We start from the raw sequence: 9,691 nt of genomic DNA on the forward strand, positions 1-9,691 counted from the left end.
CTACTCTGCGCTAGCCTTTGAACCAAATTAATCTGCCTGCTGCTGTTTATTTGCTCCCCTCCTGTCTGGACACATCTCCAGCAGACCGGGCCCAGTTTGGGCCAATAACAACGGTTTATCTAACACGGCTGGGTTTGATGCGATGACTACCCTATGTTCAGAGACAACCAAGATGGCCGCCGCTGATGTCTCACACGTTGCGTTGATTGGGTGTAGGGACGATTCCGTGGATGACTCCACTCGGAATGGACATCGGAAATATACTGAGAGGTTCCAGACTTTACGCCAAGTTACAGTGTAAGGATTATCTGTGGATTGGTCCGGCGATGTCAGGCTAACTCTGAATAGGCTACTAGAGGTTAGTAGGTTAAGAGAGGCGACTAATATGTTATGACTGTTGGGCACACTGATGATAGATCGAATCAGAGCGACTGCCAGCCTGAGAGTTGTATTACCCCCAGCACGGGTCGCAGCATGTGGAAAACGATTCCATTCAAAGCGCCGTCGTTTTCTTTCTATTCTCGTTTGTCCTCAAAAAAACCACCCAGCTCATGGGATGCTAGCAGAATGTCACACCAGTCCCTTCGATTCTACCGTTGGAAATAGCGTCCACGGCAACAGACCGCTGGATTTCCTAATTGACCAATCAGAATCGAGTAAACAAACCAGCTGTGTAATAACCTGTAATAAACACTGGCAATTAGAAAATGTCAACATTTACATTTACATTTAGGGCATTTAGCAGACGCTTTTATCCAAAGCGACTTACAATAAGTGCATTTGTTACAATAAGTACATTTGTCATAAGAAGTGAAACAATATATCGCTGTCGGTACAGTAAAGATGTTCATAGAACCAAGTGCAAGTATTACAATCGCTAGGCTAACCCATTCCCCGTGTAAAGCAACGATAGCAGCTACTGTAGATGCTACACAATTAAGTACCTTGAATAAGTGCAATGTACAAGTGCCAGGACGTACACATTTCCAGGATCCATTTTTAATTCTGGAACATCATTTATAGATCTCAACTTAGTTGTTAATTCAGGGTCTTGTACTCCATTTCTTTAAACATATATATTGGGAGCATAAATACTCATTAGTATGTTGTATTTGCATACAGAAAACCCTTTGTTCCACATGGAACATAAAATGGGTTATTATGGGCCATTTCCTATTAAGTTTACTTCAAGCTAATTCATCTCAATTAATTCCTTGCTGTATAAGAGCTGTAATTATATATTTATTATCGCTGTACACGTCCTAAATGTGCCATTGTTGGTTTGCATAATTCATGCCCATTTATTGTGCATAGAGTACAATAAAATGATTGCATTATCTTACTTGTATAAAACCTATGGACGCTCCGTGCTGCAATGCGTTCATTACATCGATAAGTAATGTGATTTTGCAGATCATGTTAATAACGTCTATGCATTACGAGCCATGCTTTCCTCTGCATTCTTTTACTACTTCTCTTATATGTAATCGGATCACATTACATGACGTTTACGTTTGTGGAGCGAGTCCATACCGTTCTCAGTCTCTGTGCACTTTAACTACCAGTAACATAAGAAAAATCCACAGAAAAGTCATCAATCACTGAATGGTCAACCATTCTTTTGCAAGTCGTTAGCCCTTGATCGTGACCGGGCCCATGCTGTTGATTGTAATTGGCATGTGTACTGGAAGCTGAAACAAGGGTGTTTGATTCACGCCAAATGTTATTTTTTAATTCCTGGAATGGGACGTGGGTACACACTGTCCCTTGATGTGTTAAGATGAGGATGCTAATTTTCTGCTTGGACAGCTTTGTTGAAGATGTGACCAGGGAATGAAAACATTCAGTGTTGTCAGAGGGGCTTGTGGTCCTGTCGGTCTCTCTGTCTGTGTTCTTGTGGGTTCCTGCAAATTAATGCCCCAAAAAAAAAGTTTTGAATCATGTAAAGTACCTTTTTTAAACGGAACAATTCCCTGTTATTATTCATGCATACAGAATGATATTGGCAACCACCACTGGGGTATTTCACACCCATTTTAAAACACTTTAAAATGTCATTTAATTTCATCACATTTTGGCAGTATGTTATTCGGAGAGATTCATATTGGCATACTGGTATTCCAAGGGAGAAAAAAATAAAATCTGAAGCAAGTCTACCACTTATAATTGTCCTTTTTGTGACTAGCAGCCTTGACGTCTCAAGTGGATTCGCAGGAACATCCAGGGTTTCTGATGAGATATAATTTGGCATTCTGGGATTTGTGATGTAAACCCTTAATCTGTCGCCTGGCTGAAAGGAACCTGGTTTCCACGCTGGCAACGCTGTGTGTAAACTCCCAAAAGCAGCCACTGGGGAGGGTGCAGCATGCGTCTGTGGTGTGTGCTGGGGCCACACAGGTGGATAACTCAAATCGGAGAAAACAACCAATAGGAAGGCTTGGGCGTGCGTTCCGGATCCAAGAAGGTCGTCACAATTTGACACATTATCAACTTCAAATCATGCTGAAGTGAAGTTGGGGTCTTGTTTCACATATATTGTTGGAAAATGGGATTCTGTGACTGCTATGTTGTATCCAGGCTTAGTGCAGACAAAGGGAAGGCAAAGCAGTCATCGTTCACATGTTTTCTTTTTGCCAATATAGAAACTCCCCCTGGAAGCCAAGACAATGTTTGGCTGCCTCACCCAAAGCACATCATTTTTGAGTAATAACACCATTAAGAAAAACTTTAATTCTTCATCTTTTTTTGTTGTTTATCATATATTTTGTCAAAAATGATGTAACAAAACAAGGCTGATGCAATAAATAACAAAAGTAGTAAGTATAACTCAAAAGTTCTCATGGCTCAGAATAACGGACTAACTATATATCTATTTCCTTTCTCTTTTCTTTTTTTTTTAAACTGAACAAATGATGCCTTTCATGAATTGGCCTGAGTGGAATATAAACCCGGCAGCGGTCATACTTCCAAGGGTGTAAGGGCCAGAATGAATGGGGACTTGTGGAGGAAGCATTATCCTCAGTGCTGGCTCAGCGACTTTACTGTCCACGCTATATTCAGGGCCCCAATCGAGAAGTGGCCTCCGGTTGCGGCATGCTTCATGCACCCAGGCAAGACTGAGGTGGTGCCCTATAAAAAAATACAATAAAAATAAACCTTCTAAAGGGGGACGGTATGGAATAAGGCCGAACGGGGAGCCAGCCATATCTTTGTGAACACAACGTCAAGTCACGGATAGGCCAACCTCTAAATCAGTTGTAGTTTTGGGTCCTTGACCCCCTTCTTTTTAGGTCTAAAAGTCCTTCGACCCCCTCTATGGATTTTGAGACCCCCAAACTTGCATCTGCGGCCCAATACATAATGAATAATTTCCAAACCCCAAGGTTAGCAAACACGGCACTAGATTTATAGGTGTTCCATTAACTCCCTGTGGAATGGTGCGTGGGGTTGGAGCCCTCAATATACCTCGGTCGATCGTGAAGTCCTTGAGCAAGATTCCCTAACTTCTACCTGCGGCGAAACAACCTGACCCTCCACCTGACAAGCCCCTTTGGATAAAAGCATCCAAATGACAAAAAAATGCAAAATGACTCAAAAGTGAAAACCTAAGCATCAAGTGTAACCCTGTAAATACTCTTTTTCTTTTTTGCTACCGCCAATGGAAAATACTTCATCTGAAATTGCCTCGGGTGGTTCTAGCGTGAGTTATGTCCTCACTTGGTCCTTGTTTATTAGCGAGTGGAGGGAATATTCTGAGTGCGTTTCATGGTGACATTTCGCAACGTGTTTGGGGAGATGGAGAAAAGGCCGGAGAGGGCAATAGAATTTATTGACTGAATTTCACAGTTATAAATGGGTCTTTTTACCGGTGACATAAAGAAAATGATCCGTTGGCTGTTACACGCTGGTGGTGGTGGTGTCGGCAGCAGTGGAGATCTGTAGATTTATCCTGGAGTATACCGACTTAAACCACTTGGACATTTTGTATTCGATAAAGTTGAATTCGCTAACTTCGAACTATAGTTGCCTCTTCTCTCAGCTTAGAGTGGAGCTAAAAGCAGCAGAGAAGAAAATCATTTCTAGGTTGTTGCTAGCACGTTGCTATGGCCTCCCGTAATGTGACAAGTTCCAATCCTGCTTTTGTGTTGCACAAACACTGTGTGTGTGTGTGTGTGTGTGTGTGTGTGTGTGTGTGTGTGTGTGTGTGTGTGTGTGTGTGTGTGTGTGTGTGTGCGTGTGTGTGTGTGTGTGTGTGTGTGTGAATTCTATACAGTTTTCTCACTATTATGGTCGACGTGTAAATATAAGTGTCTGCAGAAGTTCTTGAACTTGGCAACCTTTGAAGTGTGTCTTGTGGGTGATACACATACTGTACACATACTGTATGCACTGCATACCGGCGTCTCTGCTTTAGAATGATCTGTTTTTCTTTACTGCAGACGAAGCAACTGTCAGGCTTTTATTATTGTCAGTACCTGGGATATAAAAAAATAAAGATGCCTACAGTATGTATGTGTATGTGTGTGTATATATATATATATATATATATATATATATATATATATATATATATATATATAGCTGTACAGTGACATTTTCAAAATGGTATAGTCCGTTCTAGTCTACAATTAAATCCTTGCTTGACAAATTAAGTGAGGTAGTCTCTTGCTTTATTATTGTTACAATTCCTCTATTGTTGCACCTGCAATATGGAATAATATATTATTTTGATTAACCATTACATTCAAATCAATAGTGATGTGTGTGTATATATATCACAGAATTACGATGAGTTTATTGTCGATCCTAAGGTGTATTGTTCATTTTCTCTGCTGTCAGACCAACAATATAACTACTTAGGCCACCAAAATGCAAACCTATGTTGGTAATGTAAATCTCATATTGTTACGAAGTACATCCTCTTGTAAGAAAGTTATTATAGTATAAACAAGGGGCTACCGTAAGTCTATATGTCTCATGGCAATTACAAAATATAATCCTATGGCGCTTTGAGTGGTAGCGTACCGCATTAGTCATGAACATTGTTGTACCGAGTCACACAGTACTGGAAATATTTGGCAACCCAGCTGGCTGATTTATCCATCTGTACCAGATTAAATATGGCAGTGGGATTGAATTTCTTCAAAATGTTAGAGTGCTGCAGTGATAAATCATTTCTCTGTGAGGAATTTGATTTGGTTGAAGCATTACTTTTGGTGTGTGTGTGTGTGTGTGTGCGCGCGCCCAATGTAAACTAAGCTAGCTTGAGTGGTGTCTAGCCTACACCATTTCTCTTTTTATCCCCAGAACCCAGTTGCTCAGTCTTACTTTGTTGTGAATCTCTATTTCAGGTAATTTATCTAACGTCTTCCAAAGCTACTCCTAGTAAATCATGTGCGTCCCACAACCCGGCCACCAGCTACATTCGCAATGGCGTCAAACCTTATCCCCACCAAGAGGTTAGAATAATGCTGGTTATGAGATATTTTCACAATAAGAGCCCCGTTAGACCTCCATCCAGATGGACAGACAGGCTGCTATGCTTCAGGGAAAGCCCACCAAGAACTGGTTAAGCAACGCCAACAAACCGGGCTAAAAACACTCATTACCCAGTTTATTCCCTCGATATTATTTTTCCAGCAACGAGAGCAGAAGAGGACAAAACAAAGTAAAATAATTGCATCCTGGTCCCATTTTCCCTCAGTTTACTACATCATGGCATGACAAATAAACATGTAAACCTATGGCCCTTTGTAAAGTATGTCACGGGGTGCACTTCCTTACCCCGATGATTATGCTAATGTTATACATGATGAAGGAATCGCCCCGCAAATAATGACTTTAGGGATATGCTGCACTAACAGACTGCGATATGTGTGATAAAAATAGACATCCTCTCAACAAGATGTACGGTGGTACCGTATGTATTTGTCACGCACGCACACACACACACACACACACACACACACACACACACACACACACACACACACACATAATCTCCCTGAGTCATTACGCCACATCGATGGCCTACTTTGCGTAACGTTGTATTCTTCCTGTGTGTTCTCGTGGGGGCCAATTTACTTCTTAATGACGGGGAGAAGAACATGAGTGACAGGATGTGACAGCGGGAGAGCAAAACAAAGTGAGGGCGACGCAGAGAGACAAAGAGGATGTCATGAGTCATGACACACACCGTGCACTTCTAAAGGCCCTGACGCGACCCACCGACCGCCAAGAACTAGCTAAGACGACGGCCAACTGTCACATCGCGTCGCCTCGCGTCGCTTGTATCGTGGCCAAAAAGTTACACTTGAACACACTGTAAAGACAACAGCCAACGGCTAACTACTACGTACTTTCTGTGCCTGGGTGAGAGGAAATAACTCCCTACCAGTAGGTGGCGGTAGTCTTTGTTCGTCTTTCGACGCCGGAAGACGGATATATATATAAACATGAAACTCTCGCTTAGACATTCATAATATAGCTACGTCTAATCGCCAAAATGTGAAAATGAATGATCAGATGAGATGAAGCGGAAAAGTTATTATTTGCAGCTCTTTGTGTGTGTGCCCTGTTTTGCTCATTCCGGTTTCCCTTCTCTTGCTTGGATTGGTTTGAGTTTAACAGCTGATCCAAGTGGTTTCTCTCTGAGCGATGTGGAATACACGGCAGAAACCACGGCCGCTGACACACACGCACACAAACACACACACACACACACACACACACAAGTAAACACACATAAACACACACACACACAAACATGTAAACACACATACACACACACACACGTAAACACACGCACACGTAAACACACACACACACACGTAAACACACAATTACTTTTTTTATAGCTTTGAGTGCATTCGGTGCCTGCGTGGTCGTATTAACCGCTCTAATCAATACTCATTGTAACATTACAAAAAAGTATTAATTTAAATCCTCATTAAGTCAGTCGGTTACAGAGCTAATTTACATTTAATTATACAGGGAAAAAACATGTTGAAATAGTCCATTTAAAATAAACGAAATAGTTCTTTCTTCGGTCCTTATTGCTAAACATTGCGTGAAAAAAAAAGCCCAACAGGCCCTGTTACAAGCCCACGTGGCAAAGGAGGTGCACGTTGTGATGAACGACGGAGCCGGCTGCTCTAAGCCGTAGCGTAGCACATTTCACCTCCACCTCACAGGCTGCTGTAGCTTTGATGCCCTTGTCAAAAAGGTACTTCTCCTCACAAGAAACAAACTAATGCCCCAGCATAATCCCCGTGTTCCACCCCTCTCCCTTCCCGTCAAAGGCAAGGCTAACATTTGTATTCCTCGTCATCCTCCCTTGTTCCAAAGCCCCTGTCTAAAACACAAAGTTTAGGATATAAAGCTTGAAGTTTTCCTCCTACCGTGAGAGCTGAGGTTTAGGAATGTTTCCTGAGGTTGTTGCTTATCCTTAGCTTCTCTCTCTCTCTCTCTCTCTCTCTCTCTCTCTCTCTCTCTCTCTCTCTCTCTCTCTCTCTCTCTCTCTCTCTCTCTATGGGGATTTTCAGGCTCTTTTCCATGCCTCTCTTTGGTTCTTTCTAGCCCTTTCTCCACTCATCTTTTTCCATCCCTTGTTTTTCATCCACCTGACTACAGTTCCCACAATGCTGGGGTTCACTTCCTGCTGGGCTCCCCAAGTCCTCCTGTTTCTTGGGGGTCGTAAATTGGCATATAGTCCTGCAAGGGAAAATTAGGTCTGACGGACCAAGCCGCCCAAAACTGTGTATAATTACAACCGTTTAAACAACAAAAACAACAACAACAAACAACGCCATACAGCCCGATGTCTATGAGAGCTATGTGGGGTTTTGTTAACTTTACGCGGGTCGAGTTGTTTGTTATTGTTTTGCTTACTTTAAATTCGGAAGAAACCGAAAGTTGTCATTTGGGTTGAGCCGTGTGTGTGTGTGTGTCTCTCTTTGTGTGTGTGTGTGTGTGTGTGTGTGTGTGTGGGGGGGAAGGCTGTCCTGTTGTGCTGATCTCTCCTTGAAAGGGTCCTGCTGGCCTGACTGCTCTGCGGGTGGATGTGTCTCGCTCGCGCGATGACAGAATGCATAATGTGCCGGGTGTCGCCTAAAAAACAAGTGTCACCCTTCGGGGGGGGGGGGGGGGGGAGGTGTTGAGTAATTATGTAACGGAAATTTACTAATAAACTGGACAGAGCTGAGGGTGCTGAGGCAAAGCTTTTTCTACTTGGCAGTTACCTACAGTTTATTTGTTTCGGCTTTTTCCTGTTTTTTGCTTCTTTTTTTTTTTACATTAAACCAACTCCAGTGCTGACACAATGACTAATCACTTCCTGAATTTGGTGTTTTTCCATGGAAAAAGTGTACTATAATAATGATTGATAATGATGCATGAAATTCTGGCCTAATAAAGCACATAAGTATTGTTAACTTCAAAGAGTCTATATATCTAGATACATCTATATCTCTATAAAGATATATATAGAATTATGAATTCATCGGGAATGACTGTCTGAGAAAACGTGAAGCCTTTTGAATGATGCCTGTGTGTCACTTCCTTTGATGTGCGTGCATAACCCTTGTTTTTTTGCCACTTAAAGTGCTCTTCCATCGGGAAAATAGGCGGTGGCTGAGTTCTCTGCTTTTTCTTACGCCATCAGAGAGTCGAGCCAGAGATCCTGAGCGAGGACATTTTCCTTAGTGAGGCAGAAAGAAGATTCACATTCTTTTTCCTTTGTTCTACAACCTTGTCATTCTGATGAGACGATTTGACCGAAAGATTAGCCGACACAGGAGATGAATGTATGGAGGCAAAGTGCTCTGCTGAACTCAAGCTCTGCGTCTTTTAAGAGTGCCAAAGATAATATGTTCTGTCGTCCAGGCCTTACGTAACTGGCCTCATGTCGCTGTATAGAATAAGGGGGTGTTTTCCTTTGTGTTTTAATGACTACATTTTCTTTGTGATGTGTCTTTGTGATGAATTAACCCTACCTCAGTTTTCAAAGGACATGCAGTTTTATAATTATGTCATACAGTCGTTAAGGAGCAGGTAGGGATTAGGTGGTTCACACTGCCTGGCTCAGTGTGAACCACCACCGTGTGTGGATTCGACTGTAGGAGGAACATAATACAATTTAGTCACTTTGCTCTGGCTTTGATCAAAGGTGTCTCACAAGTAAGTCTGAGGAACAATCAGAGCCTACCTCACACGGCGCCATTTAAAAAAGCTTTCGAAGAATGTCCTGCAAAAAAAACAAATGAATAGAAAGCAGCTTGTGTTTGTGGCTCCGATTGGCTGGCCCAACTCTCCACCGACCCCCTTCGCTGTATGCGTCTAGCGGCGCAGTCAGCAATGCTATGCGCTCGGGATGAAGTATACCACACGCAAAAAACTCACTTCTACACGCATACACACATGTGCACACAGACACACACACACACACACACTCTCAATGGATAATCAATGCATCTCCAACAGTAGTTGTTTTACATGTGTGGGGTTTTCTAGATGAAAAAAAGATGAAGCCATGAAAACAAAGGCGGTCGGTCTCGGCGCGGTTGTGCGCGGCCCTGGTGAGATGCTTCTTGGTTCTCTGATGCCTCCTCGTTATATTCCTTTGTGTGTCACCCCTGAGTGGCTGCTGATGATTATGCAAATGAACCGTCAGAGAGCAGCATGGGTAATTATC

Source organism: Pollachius pollachius (genome assembly GCF_949987615.1).
Source record: "Pollachius pollachius genome assembly, chromosome: 18".
Lineage (NCBI taxonomy): Eukaryota > Metazoa > Chordata > Actinopteri > Gadiformes > Gadidae > Pollachius > Pollachius pollachius.